General features: G+C 43.3%; 1 long non-coding RNA gene across 1 annotated transcript in view; it reads left to right on the forward strand.

Annotated features, from left to right (window-relative positions):
- The first annotated feature begins 273 nt into the window (after positions 1-273).
- LOC134935504 (uncharacterized) overlaps positions 274-12315 on the forward strand; it is a 55073-nt gene continuing 43031 nt past the window's right edge. Inside the window, exon 1 of the long non-coding RNA XR_010180199.1 lies at positions 274-521. This is a non-coding gene — a long non-coding RNA (uncharacterized LOC134935504). The remainder of the gene's footprint in view (positions 522-12315) is intronic.

Raw genomic sequence — 12315 nt, forward strand, 5'->3', positions numbered from 1 at the left:
TGGAGTGATATGGCGTGAGTTTTTTTCAGAAAATAATTATCTCTCAAGACATGGGTGTATCTAGCTGTTGACAACTGAGCACAGGCGTGCGCAGAGACTGACTGGCGGGTGCCGCTCCGGACTTCGCCCCCTCCACGGCATTATAGTGTTCTCTCACCTCCCCTGTCCTGGATATAGACTGCTCACCTGGTCCGCTCACCTGGGCCGCCCAGGTGAGCTGTTTATATCCAGGACAGGGGAGGTGAGAGAACATTATAATGCCGTGGAGGGGGGGGAAGTCCGGAGCGGCACCCGCCAGTCAGTCTCTGCGCACGCCTGTGCAACTGAGGCATAACTTTCTTGGTGCGATCATTACATGACTGTTTGATACGAAGCAACTGATTATCCAGATAGCTGTCTTTAAGCACTGATACCTCACACCTCTTCCTTAACCCAGTAAGCTGAATGGTTGACAACTGCTGAAAATGGAGGCACATGTACCTCATACCTCTACATAGCAGCGACTGTGATCCATATTAAAGGTAAATTGATTTCCTTCTGGGTGATTAACACAGGACTATTTGACATAGAACAAATAGGGTTTTTTAAGTACTGGTGCCTCACACCCCTTCATTTTGTATATGCGTGTGATTTAACATAAATTAATTATCATTTTTTCACACAGGTGGCACCATTACATGGCTGACTGATGGCATGCCCATGTCCACTATATTTCTGAGAAACGGCTTCACAGACACTTCTCTTTGTTAATTGGGCCTCATACTGGTGTATAGGCATACTTGCCTACCTGACCCTCTATATGAGGGAGAAAATGCTCTGTTCCTGGACTTTCCTGGTAATGTATGATTGCCATCACCTGTGGTGAGCTAGGTAATTGATAAGAAAGGTGTTTTACCACAGGTGATGGCAATCATACATTACCAGGAAAGTCCAGGAACAGAGCATTTTCTCCCTCATGGAGAGGGTCAGGTAGGCAAGTATGTGTATAGGTGACCCAACTAAAAATAATCTATCAGTGACCTATGATTCAAACTTATTGCCCTGAGAATTTGTATATGGGCTATACAATTGATAAAGATGATGGTCACATTGTCCAATTTTTAACATATTCTTACTTAGCCACACACCAGTGGTAATGGAATTATTGCGTAGACGGACTTGAACATATAGAATTGTTCTGACTGAAGTCATCTAGATAAGACCATATCTATCAATATATTTTCGCAAATGATCACATACTTATTAGTGAATTCACACGGACTGTGTAGACTTAAATTTTTAAGGCATATCTAATAAAATTTGTAATTTTAAGATTATTTCATTAATACACATTAATTAATTTTGTTACCTCAGATAAGAGTGCTCCCTACCAGGGTTATCTTGTCTTCTTTGTAATCTTCTTTACGATTTGTGCTTCTATACCCTTGGGAGCACCACTGACCGTCAAAATTCATTGTTACCAACAATAGCATTTTGGTTATAGGTATACAATTGACCAATTAAAGGGAAAAATATCCCAAGAGTGTCAGTTAATTCTGAGGTAGCTATATTTTGTTCAATTAGTAATCCTGTGCGGCCTTCCCCAAACCTCCCTTTTTTTTATAAGTGCAGGGAGTGCAGCTGCTATGCAGAGCTGAGAGGGGCCACCTTCCCTGTCACAATTACATGTGTTATATGCAGGGTGTAGCTACCATAGGTGCAGCTGCTTTGGGACCCACAGCTGAGAGGGGCCACCTTCCCTGTTACAGTTACATGTGTTATATACAAGGTTGTAGCTACCATAGGTGCACGGAGTGCAGCTAGCTACTATGGGGCCCAGAGCTGAGAGAGGCCACCTTCCCTGCCACAGTTACATGTCTTATATATAGGGGTGTAGCTACCATAGGTACTGTGCCTGCCTACCAGTGCAATGCTCCACCTACTGGTGTGATCTCCACCTCCTGTGACAAAATCCTCCTGTTGGCGCTGTGACTGCATACCAGTACAATGCCTCAGCTACTGGTGTGATCTCCACCTCCTGTGACATGTTTCTCCTGCAGGTGATGTGACTGCCTACCAGTGCAATGCCCCACCTACTGGTGTGATCTCCACCTCCTGTGACAAGATCCTCCTGCTGGTGATGTGACTGCCTACCAGTGCAATGCCCCACCTACTGGTGTGATCTCCACCTCCTGTGACATGACTGCTGGTTCTGTGATTTCCTACCATGCTGCATTAGCCTTGCTTACTACCACTGTGGGTAATACTAACAATTTTCTTAAGCTAAATTTGTGTTGGGCCCCACTTATAGCTGACTTACTCCAACCTACATAAGGCCACTTTTCATATATTTCCAGGGCCATTTTACGTTCCCAATCTGCCCCTGTCTGGCATGGAAGAAATGTGAATGATAAATCAATGTAAATGTACCAGGAGGTATTGACAAGCCTTTATAACATTAACTTATACTGTGAATTTCTTACCCTGTTTCCAAAGACAATTAATTAATTTAACTTGTTAATTAAATGAAAGAAAGACATGATATTTTCCGGGAGATGTATCAAGCAGTGGAGAGAGATAAAGTTGAGTATTTGCCCAAATCAAATGAAGCTTCTAACTACAGGTATCATTTCATGTACTGTGCTAGATAAGTGACAGAAGATGGTTTGATATATCTCCCCAAGAGTGCTGTATATAAAATATATGTCTGGCTGCTATATAGCAGGCCAGTAGCACCAGCAGGACAGTAGAGTAACAGTTATATCCGTAATAATTTGCGGACCCTGCGTAATTAGCATTCAGTAAAGACGGGAGACTCAGTCAATGAATACATAAAACATTTTTTAGTTTATGCTAAAATATAAAAAGTTTATTAAGTGGAATATTTAATAAATAATATTTGCGAGACATCTACAAAAACAGTCGGTTTTGGGGGCTGCCCACTAGAGATGAGCGCCTGAAATTTTTCGGGTTTTGTGTTTTGGTTTTGGGTTCGGTTCCGCGGCCGTGTTTTGGGTTCGAACGCGTTTTGGCAAAACCTCACCGAATTTTTTTTGTCGGATTCGGGTGTGTTTTGGATTCGGGTGTTTTTTTCAAAAAACACTAAAAAACAGCTTAAATCATAGAATTTGGGGGTCATTTTGATCCCAAAGTATTATTAACCTCAAAAACCATAATTTACACTCATTTTCAGTCTATTCTGAATACCTCACACCTCACAATATTATTTTTAGTCCTAAAATTTGCACCGAGGTCGCTGTGTGAGTAAGATAAGCGACCCTAGTGGCCGACACAAACACCGGGCCCATCTAGGAGTGGCACTGCAGTGTCACGCAGGATGTCCCTTCCAAAAAACCCTCCCCAAACAGCACATGACGCAAAGAAAAAAAGAGGCGCAATGAGGTAGCTGTGTGAGTAAGATTAGCGACCCTAGTGGCCGACACAAACACCGGGCCCATCTAGGAGTGGCACTGCAGTGTCACGCAGGATGGCCCTTCCAAAAAACCCTCCCCAAACAGCACATGATGCAAAGAAAAAAAGAGGCGCAATGAGGTAGCTGTGTGAGTAAGATTAGCGACCCTAGTGGCCGACACAAACACCGGGCCCAACTAGGAGTGGCACTGCAGTGTCACGCAGGATGTCCCTTCCAAAAAACCCTCCCCAAACAGCACATGACGCAAAGAAAAAAAGAGGCGCAATGAGGTAGCTGACTGTGTGAGTAAGATTAGCGACCCTAGTGGCCGACACAAACACCTGGCCCATCTAGGAGTGGCACTGCAGTGTCACGCAGGATGTCCCTTCCAAAAAACCCTCCCCAATCAGCACATGATGCAAAGAAAAAGAAAAGAAAAAAGAGGTGCAAGATGGAATTGTCCTTGGGCCCTCCCACCCACCCTTATGTTGTATAAACAAAACAGGACATGCACACTTTAACCAACCCATCATTTCAGTGACAGGGTCTGCCACACGACTGTGACTGATATGACGGGTTGGTTTGGACCCCCCCCAAAAAAGAAGCAATTAATCTCTCCTTGCACAAACTGGCTCTACAGAGGCAAGATGTCCACCTCATCTTCACCCTCCGATATATCACCGTGTACATCCCCCTCCTCACAGATTATCAATTCGTCCCCACTGGAATCCACCATCTCAGCTCCCTGTGTACTTTGTGGAGGCAATTGCTGCTGGTCAATGTCTCCGCGGAGGAATTGATTATAATTCATTTTAATGAACATCATCTTCTCCACATTTTCTGGATGTAACCTCGTACGCCGATTGCTGACAAGGTGAGCGGCGGCACTAAACACTCTTTCGGAGTACACACTTGTGGGAGGGCAACTTAGGTAGAATAAAGCCAGTTTGTGCAAGGGCCTCCAAATTGCCTCTTTTTCCTGCCAGTATAAGTACGGACTGTGTGACGTGCCTACTTGGATGCGGTCACTCATATAATCCTCCACCATTCTATCAATGTTGAGAGAATCATATGCAGTGACAGTAGACGACATGTCCGTAATCGTTGTCAGGTCCTTCAGTCCGGACCAGATGTCAGCATCAGCAGTCGCTCCAGACTGCCCTGCATCACCGCCAGCGGGTGGGCTCGGAATTCTAAGCCTTTTCCTCGCACCCCCAGTTGCGGGAGAATGTGAAGGAGGAGATGTTGACAGGTCGCGTTCCGCTTGACTTGACAATTTTGTCACCAGCAGGTCTTTCAACCCCAGCAGACCTGTGTCTGCCGGAAAGAGAGATCCAAGGTAGGCTTGACAATGCTAAATTCCTTTGTCGTATAATCAACCCTTTATGAAGCTAAGAACACTGTACGCTGTTTACTTAAGAAATACCGTAATGATACGCTATTTGCGTAACGATCGCTCAGCCGTAGGCGAGACGCTCAAGCGTCACGTTCGCTCACGGCCCAGTGATCACAGGACACGTTATTGGTTATGTCTAGGGGAAAAGATTCGCTGTAACGTAGCATACGCTAGAGACCATGAGGAGGTCACCAGCGGTGCAGACGCTCACAACACTATACCTTTATGTTAAAACCTTATACCGATGAAATACACAGAATACCTTAATGTGAGTACAGGGTGTAAGTGCAACCTTGTGTAACCTGACTACCTACAAAGCTGCTTGAGCGTCACCGAAGCTCAAGTGAACACTTAACACTATAGTAAATACACAGATACTGGTTTAGGTTTCCAAAGCCTATTAACTGTATTATATCTAATATACTTGTAAAAGGGGATAACAGTACATATGATACGCTACAATATAACAGAGACCTCCTAACCACAGAACTAAACAATAAATACAAAAAGACAATACTACGCTGACCTAAATACAATACAATACAATACTATAATACTATGAGGTATTTAAGAGAAAAGAGGAGAGAGAGAGATAGAGAGAGAGAGAGAGAGAGAGAGAGAGAGAATTTGGCTCACAGAAAGACAATGATTATGGAGAGAACTTACGCACAAAGGGTAACGATCGCAAGCGCCTCTGGACAGCCAGCTTCCCGATTATCAGCAATGATAACAGTTTGAAGAGAAGTGCAGGCTGGATGTCACTGACCCGTCTTTTATGCTACTCACACAATGCAATCTATTGGTCCCTACAGTCTCACTGTCCATTGGACGCAGGAACTCGGCTTCGCATTATAACAAAGGTCATAGGTTGATTCATATCAGTGGCCCTGGTTATGCAAAACAATGGGTGATAACTAACACATTCCTGTCTTCTGGAGGGGGTATTGTTTGGCGAATACAAACCCAGAATCCTGTCTGGGTTTTGTTCTATATTCATGATGTCCACTTTCAGTTGAGACAATGACATCTCAGCCCTCATTCTCCTGTATACAAATCCAGCCCCATTTGTAAACACAGGTGTTGGCCTTCCTCATTGAGTCTCAAAGCTCAGTGTAATTAAAGACTATTGTACTCCGTCTGCGGGAAAGATACTGATTTGGAGTACAATTGATCTTCAATTACTATTCCTGTGTTTACCTTATGCATGTGTAGGTATGAGGCCCTCTTAACATGCAAACTATTGTTTGGGGGATTCCTGAGGTCAAAGAGACATTTGAGACCTACTGATGCCTGTCTCCAACTGTTCAGATGCATGACTAAGTAAGGACAAATAAATAAATGGACATAACTTCTTATGTCCATAACTATTCGCACGAGCGATTAATCTGCTCCAAACCAACACCGGAATATTGCTATTTAAATACTCTTCCGATGGGTACCAAACACTGCTGTATGACCCCTGTTAGATCCTTCGCACAATACAAAGAGGGATTCCTCCGTTCAGGGACATTCTATATTAACCAAACTTTCAGAATCTATCAAAGGGACCATAATCTATAAACTACATTAATTGTGAACATTTGTAACGAATGAGTCGCACGCTACGATCACATAAACTCTACCGTAAATGCGCATACCGCGCCTGCGTGTGCACGCTATTGCGGGTATGCGCCTCCACGGGAGAGCGTACGCACGCGCAGCACGGACCAGTGTGCGGTGCAAATATGGCAGTGTGCATTGAGACATTTTTCTGACTTCGACAGTCTACCCTTTGGCAGTCAATAATAACTGCCACAAAATATTTAAGGAGAAAAATGTAAGTCAGGGGTTAATTGATTTCCATGGTGGGGTAAGGAAGAAGAGAGGAGTAGGTGTGAAAAGGGTATGACCTAGTGAGAAAGCAGAAGCATGTGTGTATGAGTCCATGTTTGGAGGGTCATGTATCATCGTGCCGTACGTGTGGTAAATCCAGCTTCGAGGTATTGCGAAGTATACATTTGAATTCCTTCTTATCCCGTACTAAGGGTCTGTGGATGGGCTGTCAAACTCTACCGAGCTCATTTCGGCTTTCAGTTGTAACAAAATGGGGATGCACATTTTAGTTGATGATACATGAATGGGGGAGGTATGTGGTTGCTGATATCTGTGCCTGTATTCCCTATCGACTATGTGTGTCATTACCTGAGGGTTGTAGAGATGAAGATAAAGAACACTTATGGAAAATGCAATGATATTCTATGTCAGGGAAATGTACATTCGTCGATTGAGGTCTTGATTGGTGTCGGTTGATTGGAGTCTTCTTCTTTGTGCTTTTGCTCATAAATCGTGAGTAAAGCAAACAACGTCCATGGATTTACAAAAAAATGTTGGGCTAGCGTGATTTTAAAGTTCCTAGGGAAACTGGGGTACCCATGGCATTGTCCATCAAAATCTTGTATATCAGGTCGTCTGCTCTTCTTCTTTCCATCTTTCCGTTGTCGGCCCCTTGGCTCATCAAATCCTTCGTCTACGTGGGTCTTTGTACCTCGGAGGAAAACATAGAAATGGGTGAAAGACGGACCGTATACTCATTACGTCATGGTTTCTAACATTGGGTCGTAAATCAAATCTAGGTTAATTACAGTTTCCTCACTCCTCAAGCTCATCACTCTTGTACTTTGTTTGCACCTCATTAAAGCCTGCCCGCATCTAAATATCAATCCAATCGATATAACGACACCCAAGATACATAGGAGAAACTTTCCAACATCCATTATGACTCCTTGAGCCCAGTCTCCCAAACCGGAGAACCAATTTCGCGGGTTCAACCATGACACCCAACCAGTCAGCTCATTACCTACAGCAGCAAGGGTGAGATTGTGTTTTCGACGAAATTCCCACTTTAATTGCAGAATATCGTCCATCTTTTGGTCTATGACCTCTACCGGATCCTCGGTGCTATTGGTGATATACGTGCAACACTTTATGCCGTACTGTGTTGCCAATGTAACACAATATCCGCCTGTTACTGCTGTAAGGTAATTAAGAACCATCCTATGCTGAACTAGTTCTGTTTTGTAAGCTTGGAGTTCTCTTCCAGTGTATCTAAACGTGTCATCATACATTTCAGTGATATTATCTAACAAATTGGCGAGTGCGGAAATGTATCTATAATTCATCACTCCTCGAGCGGTACGAGTGAAATCTAACGCTACCAGAACCTGAATCCCGGTGGATTCATGGATAAGATCAGAGGCCGGATGCTCTAACCTTTCTGACAGTTGTCTTTTAACAAGGTGCTCGTAGTGAGTGTGAGTATAAGGAGCTTGGGCACCACGGTGTATCTCTTTCATTTTGTCATGTGTTACAGTCATCACTTCAGGCAATACTTTTCCAATATAACACAATCCTTCAGAGTTTGGGGCAAGCCACTTGTACGCCTTTCTCCCGCATATGAAATATGCATCATCGGGGAGAACATATGGGACGGAGAAGGACATGACCATGTTACAAACCTTCCAGGTGAAATCCCCTGACCCTAATTCTTCCATCTGCTTAATGCACGTATCGGTTTGTACGATATGTGCACAGTATCCTGGTGATACCTCTCCAACTTTTAGTAATCCTATTTCCTAAGGTATATCGATACCGGAAAGATTTTCCTCTACTGGCTATGTGGCGTACGAGCTCTGTATCTGTAGGCATTCTATCTGCTCTATGTGAAAAGGTCATGGTTTGGTTGCTCCATGACACTTCCCAATTTCCCGGTTTTCTAGGATTGGAGATGTTAAAACATAAGAGGGACCTATCCACATGGTATTGGTGGAGCTTCAAACTAGGAGGGCTGGAGATATTAAACCTCCTGTCCACCGGTCTCCCACCCTTTAGCTCAAGTACCTCCCCTACCGTTAAAGGAAATGGTACTAGCCCTGATTTGCTGTGACCCTGAGGTACTTGAGAGCATACCCAACAATCTGTTTGGTTCAACACGTTACCCACTAGAGAGTGATAGTCACTCAATGGATGCCGGTCCATATGGATATTAAAACTAGATTGGCATTTCTTTGTTACAGAGCCTATAGATACAACTTTCTTTTTGAACTAACATTCCTTCACAGTTGTTTACAAATAACATGGTTGTTAGATCGTGCCCGGTACTCGCCTTTGCTTGGTGATTGGGTGGCTATTGGAAATTTACACCTCCGTCTCAGTCATCAGGACCTTTCTGGATCCTTTCTCGACCTCACTGGTACTCTCACCGAAACAGACTGCTCTGGTCAACATCATGGTTAACGGGAAAAATCCATATCACAGTCTCTTGGGGCAAGTCCATCTTACAGGAGGAGAAAAGAAGAAATTTGTAATGGGGTACAAAAAAATCAATTTGAGGGGGAGAGAACTCGTTACGATAATAAGTTCTCTCGTCTTGTTGTTCTTCTTGTTCTGCTGTCCTCTCAAAGGTGTTGTCTCTCAGTCTTCAAAAACGATCATTCTGGTGATGCAATATTCCTTCCTAACCGACGATCTTTCTGTAAGGAGCAAAAATCTGGCATTACCATTGGTCCAACTGAGGGGTGACATGGCATCTTTAAACCATGGAAACATGAGTGAGAAGAGAGAGAAAATAAAAAAAAACAAAAGAGATAGAGAACAATTCATGTGCATATATACATTACATAACCCGACAATAACCACCAATAAGAGAAGAGAAACAAAGCATTTTTAAACATTTGTAAGAAAACATTGTTAGTATTAGAAAAACATTGTCAGACTATCAGGCTGTCGTATCTACGTGTCTAATGGTCTCCTTGAGCAGTCCCTCCCCACCAGCACTTGCATTATTCCACTGTCTGTATCTGGCCAGAATACATTGTGGTGGATAGGTCATGCTGGGGTTTGGTAGACTTCTACAAGGACCAGGCGAATATGCAATGTGTGAATTCTTACCAATACTCGTCAGAGATGGGGATAGAGAGAGAAAGAAAAAAAAACATTTTTCACAAATACATTTACAACTTTTCACCTGGTCATTCCTGTGTCTTTCAGTGAATGACCTCCCACTTCATTAACCGTTACCTCAGGCTTGCCTCCATTCCTAATAATCACCTTTCCTGCCTATGTGATCCTTGATTGTAATGGTGTGTGTTGTAATTTTGCTCATTTTCATGTCTAGGGGGTCTAACTTTATGTGGGTTATTACAGTTACTGGCATAATGCCCTTCTCTTCTACAATGGTAACAAATCCTTGGCCTTCTCCATGTACTAGGGGCCTGGGGTTCCGGTCGACTTGATGCATCCTCTAGTGCTTGGATGTTCAGTGTCATCAACCGCTCTCCCTGCGCTTCCCTGGTTCTTTGGATATTTCGGTCATGCTCGATAGCGGACTCTCTTAATGCCGCCACCGAGATACCTCTCCAATGAGGTATTGAAGTTTGTACCCTAATTTTTAGTGTGTCTTTCAAGTTGCTCGCTAATACAGACACAGCTACCTCTCTGTGGTGTACATTAGTTTCAATGTCATCTATACCAGTGTACCTAGCCATATCCTGCAGAGCCCGGTGAAAATACTCTTCTGCGGATTCACCTTCTTTTTGTCTTATTGTATAGATTTTATTCCACTTCGCTACTGTAGGAAAATATTCTTTTAACTGTAGATTGATTCTTTTTATATTGTCTTGGTTATACTTGTTTGTTAGTGGCACTTCCTCATCTAGCTTACAATCAGTGATAAATTTCAATGAATCAACATCGGGGGGTAAACATGCCCTCAACACTGTCCTCCAATCTTTGTTACTTGGCTCTGCAGTCTGTCCTAGCACTCTAATGTACCTTTGACAAGCAACTAAGTCTTTCCTGGGATCAGGAAATTCAGACAGAATTGCTCTTAATTCTGTTCGGGAAAAAGGGCAGTACATGGCGATGTTCCTGACAGGAGTGATTCCTGAAGAGTCAGTTTCCCCATTTGGTACTGCAATTACCCTAACAGGATTAAGTCCAGTAATGTCATTCTGAATTGGTTCTAGGATATAAGGTACATTTGTTTGTGCGTGATGTATATTACCATACATACCTGTGAACACGACCTCACCTGACCCTCCATTAGGGGGTTTGATTACAGTTTTTACCGACTGGGTCGTGTCCACCTGGACGTCTTGTGTGATGGCTTCTGAAAGAGGTGCCGACATCGTTCTTGGTTCACTTTCTGGTTGGTGTTCCTGAGGAAAGTTTAACATGGGGTGCGACTTGCATGGGTTAATAGTTGTACATTCAACAGTATTACAATTATCTTGGTTACATTTATTACACTTATTCTTATTATCTGTACTACTGTTGCTAAGAGCATTTTTATTGTTCACCCTTGTGCTTCTCTCCGCAACCACAATCCCCTCCATTGCCACCTCTCCTCTCTCAAGATGAAAGTTAGGTAAGTAAGTTATATTTCTTTGCATTTCACTCTCCTGTTGCCATATTTGTAAACAATCATAATGCTTGATTCGTCTCTTTGCTGATTTGACGAGACATATCCTTCGCCTTAAATTATGCAACACCTCTGAGTCAAAACTACCTATCCCGGGAAATGGTGCCTTATCCCCCGCAGTCATTCGTGTCCATTCATCACAAAAGGTCTCAGAGTGGGGACCATATTTCCCCCACATTACTAACCGAGCAGACCCTCGGGGTCTGCAAGCCTCTGGAGTCTGAATCCTGACCTCCGACCGTCTCTGTGTTGTGCACTTGGCTGCCATTGTGGACCTTTTTAACACAGAAAAACTTCCTAAAATGCACCAAACACAGAACTTCGTTGGAAATCCTTAAAGCTCTTCCACTGAACTTCTTCTGCTCCGGGTATCTCCGGTCCGCCTTCTAGCAGACACGTGTAGCCGTTGCAGGCCCTATCTCTAGAGATTTTCCTGAGAAAATTCCCTTCCTTTTTCTTTTACACAAATCACGCTTGCATGTGCTCCCTACAACACGTATGAGGGCAAGATTTACGCATGGATATACGACCTCATATCACGTTGCGTTATTGGTCACACATACAACCGTGCGGTCCAATCGTACCACTTATAGACACTTGTTGCCCATAAATGGTAGGATCATTGGAGTCTCCCTACTGTGCTCCAAAACAGCCAGAGCGTAATACAACGAAAACTTTATCACACTCTGTTGCACGTTTTCACTCAGATCGTGCTCATCACATTCCACATAGATCACAAATTATCACATAGATCACAAAGTCCACAAAGCGGGATTATCACATAGATCACAAAGTCCACAAAGCGGGATTCAATACACTCATACCGTTTTCAACCCACTATCATTCTTATAGTTTTCTGATCAGAAAAATCATTTCCCGTAGTCTGATAGCTCTCCCCAGAGGTACTACAGTAAAACAAGGTATTTAAACTAAGTTTTGGAAAGCTGAAATCAATTTGTGTTATTTATCGCCTTGCGTTACTTCACTTTTGCGCTACTTATCGCTTTTGCGCTAATTCAACTTTATCACAACTTGAGCTACGTGGGCGTAACCAGACGCTACGTTGCGTAA

The sequence above is a fragment of the Pseudophryne corroboree genome, chromosome 6 (genome assembly GCF_028390025.1).
Source record: "Pseudophryne corroboree isolate aPseCor3 chromosome 6, aPseCor3.hap2, whole genome shotgun sequence".
Lineage (NCBI taxonomy): Eukaryota > Metazoa > Chordata > Amphibia > Anura > Myobatrachidae > Pseudophryne > Pseudophryne corroboree.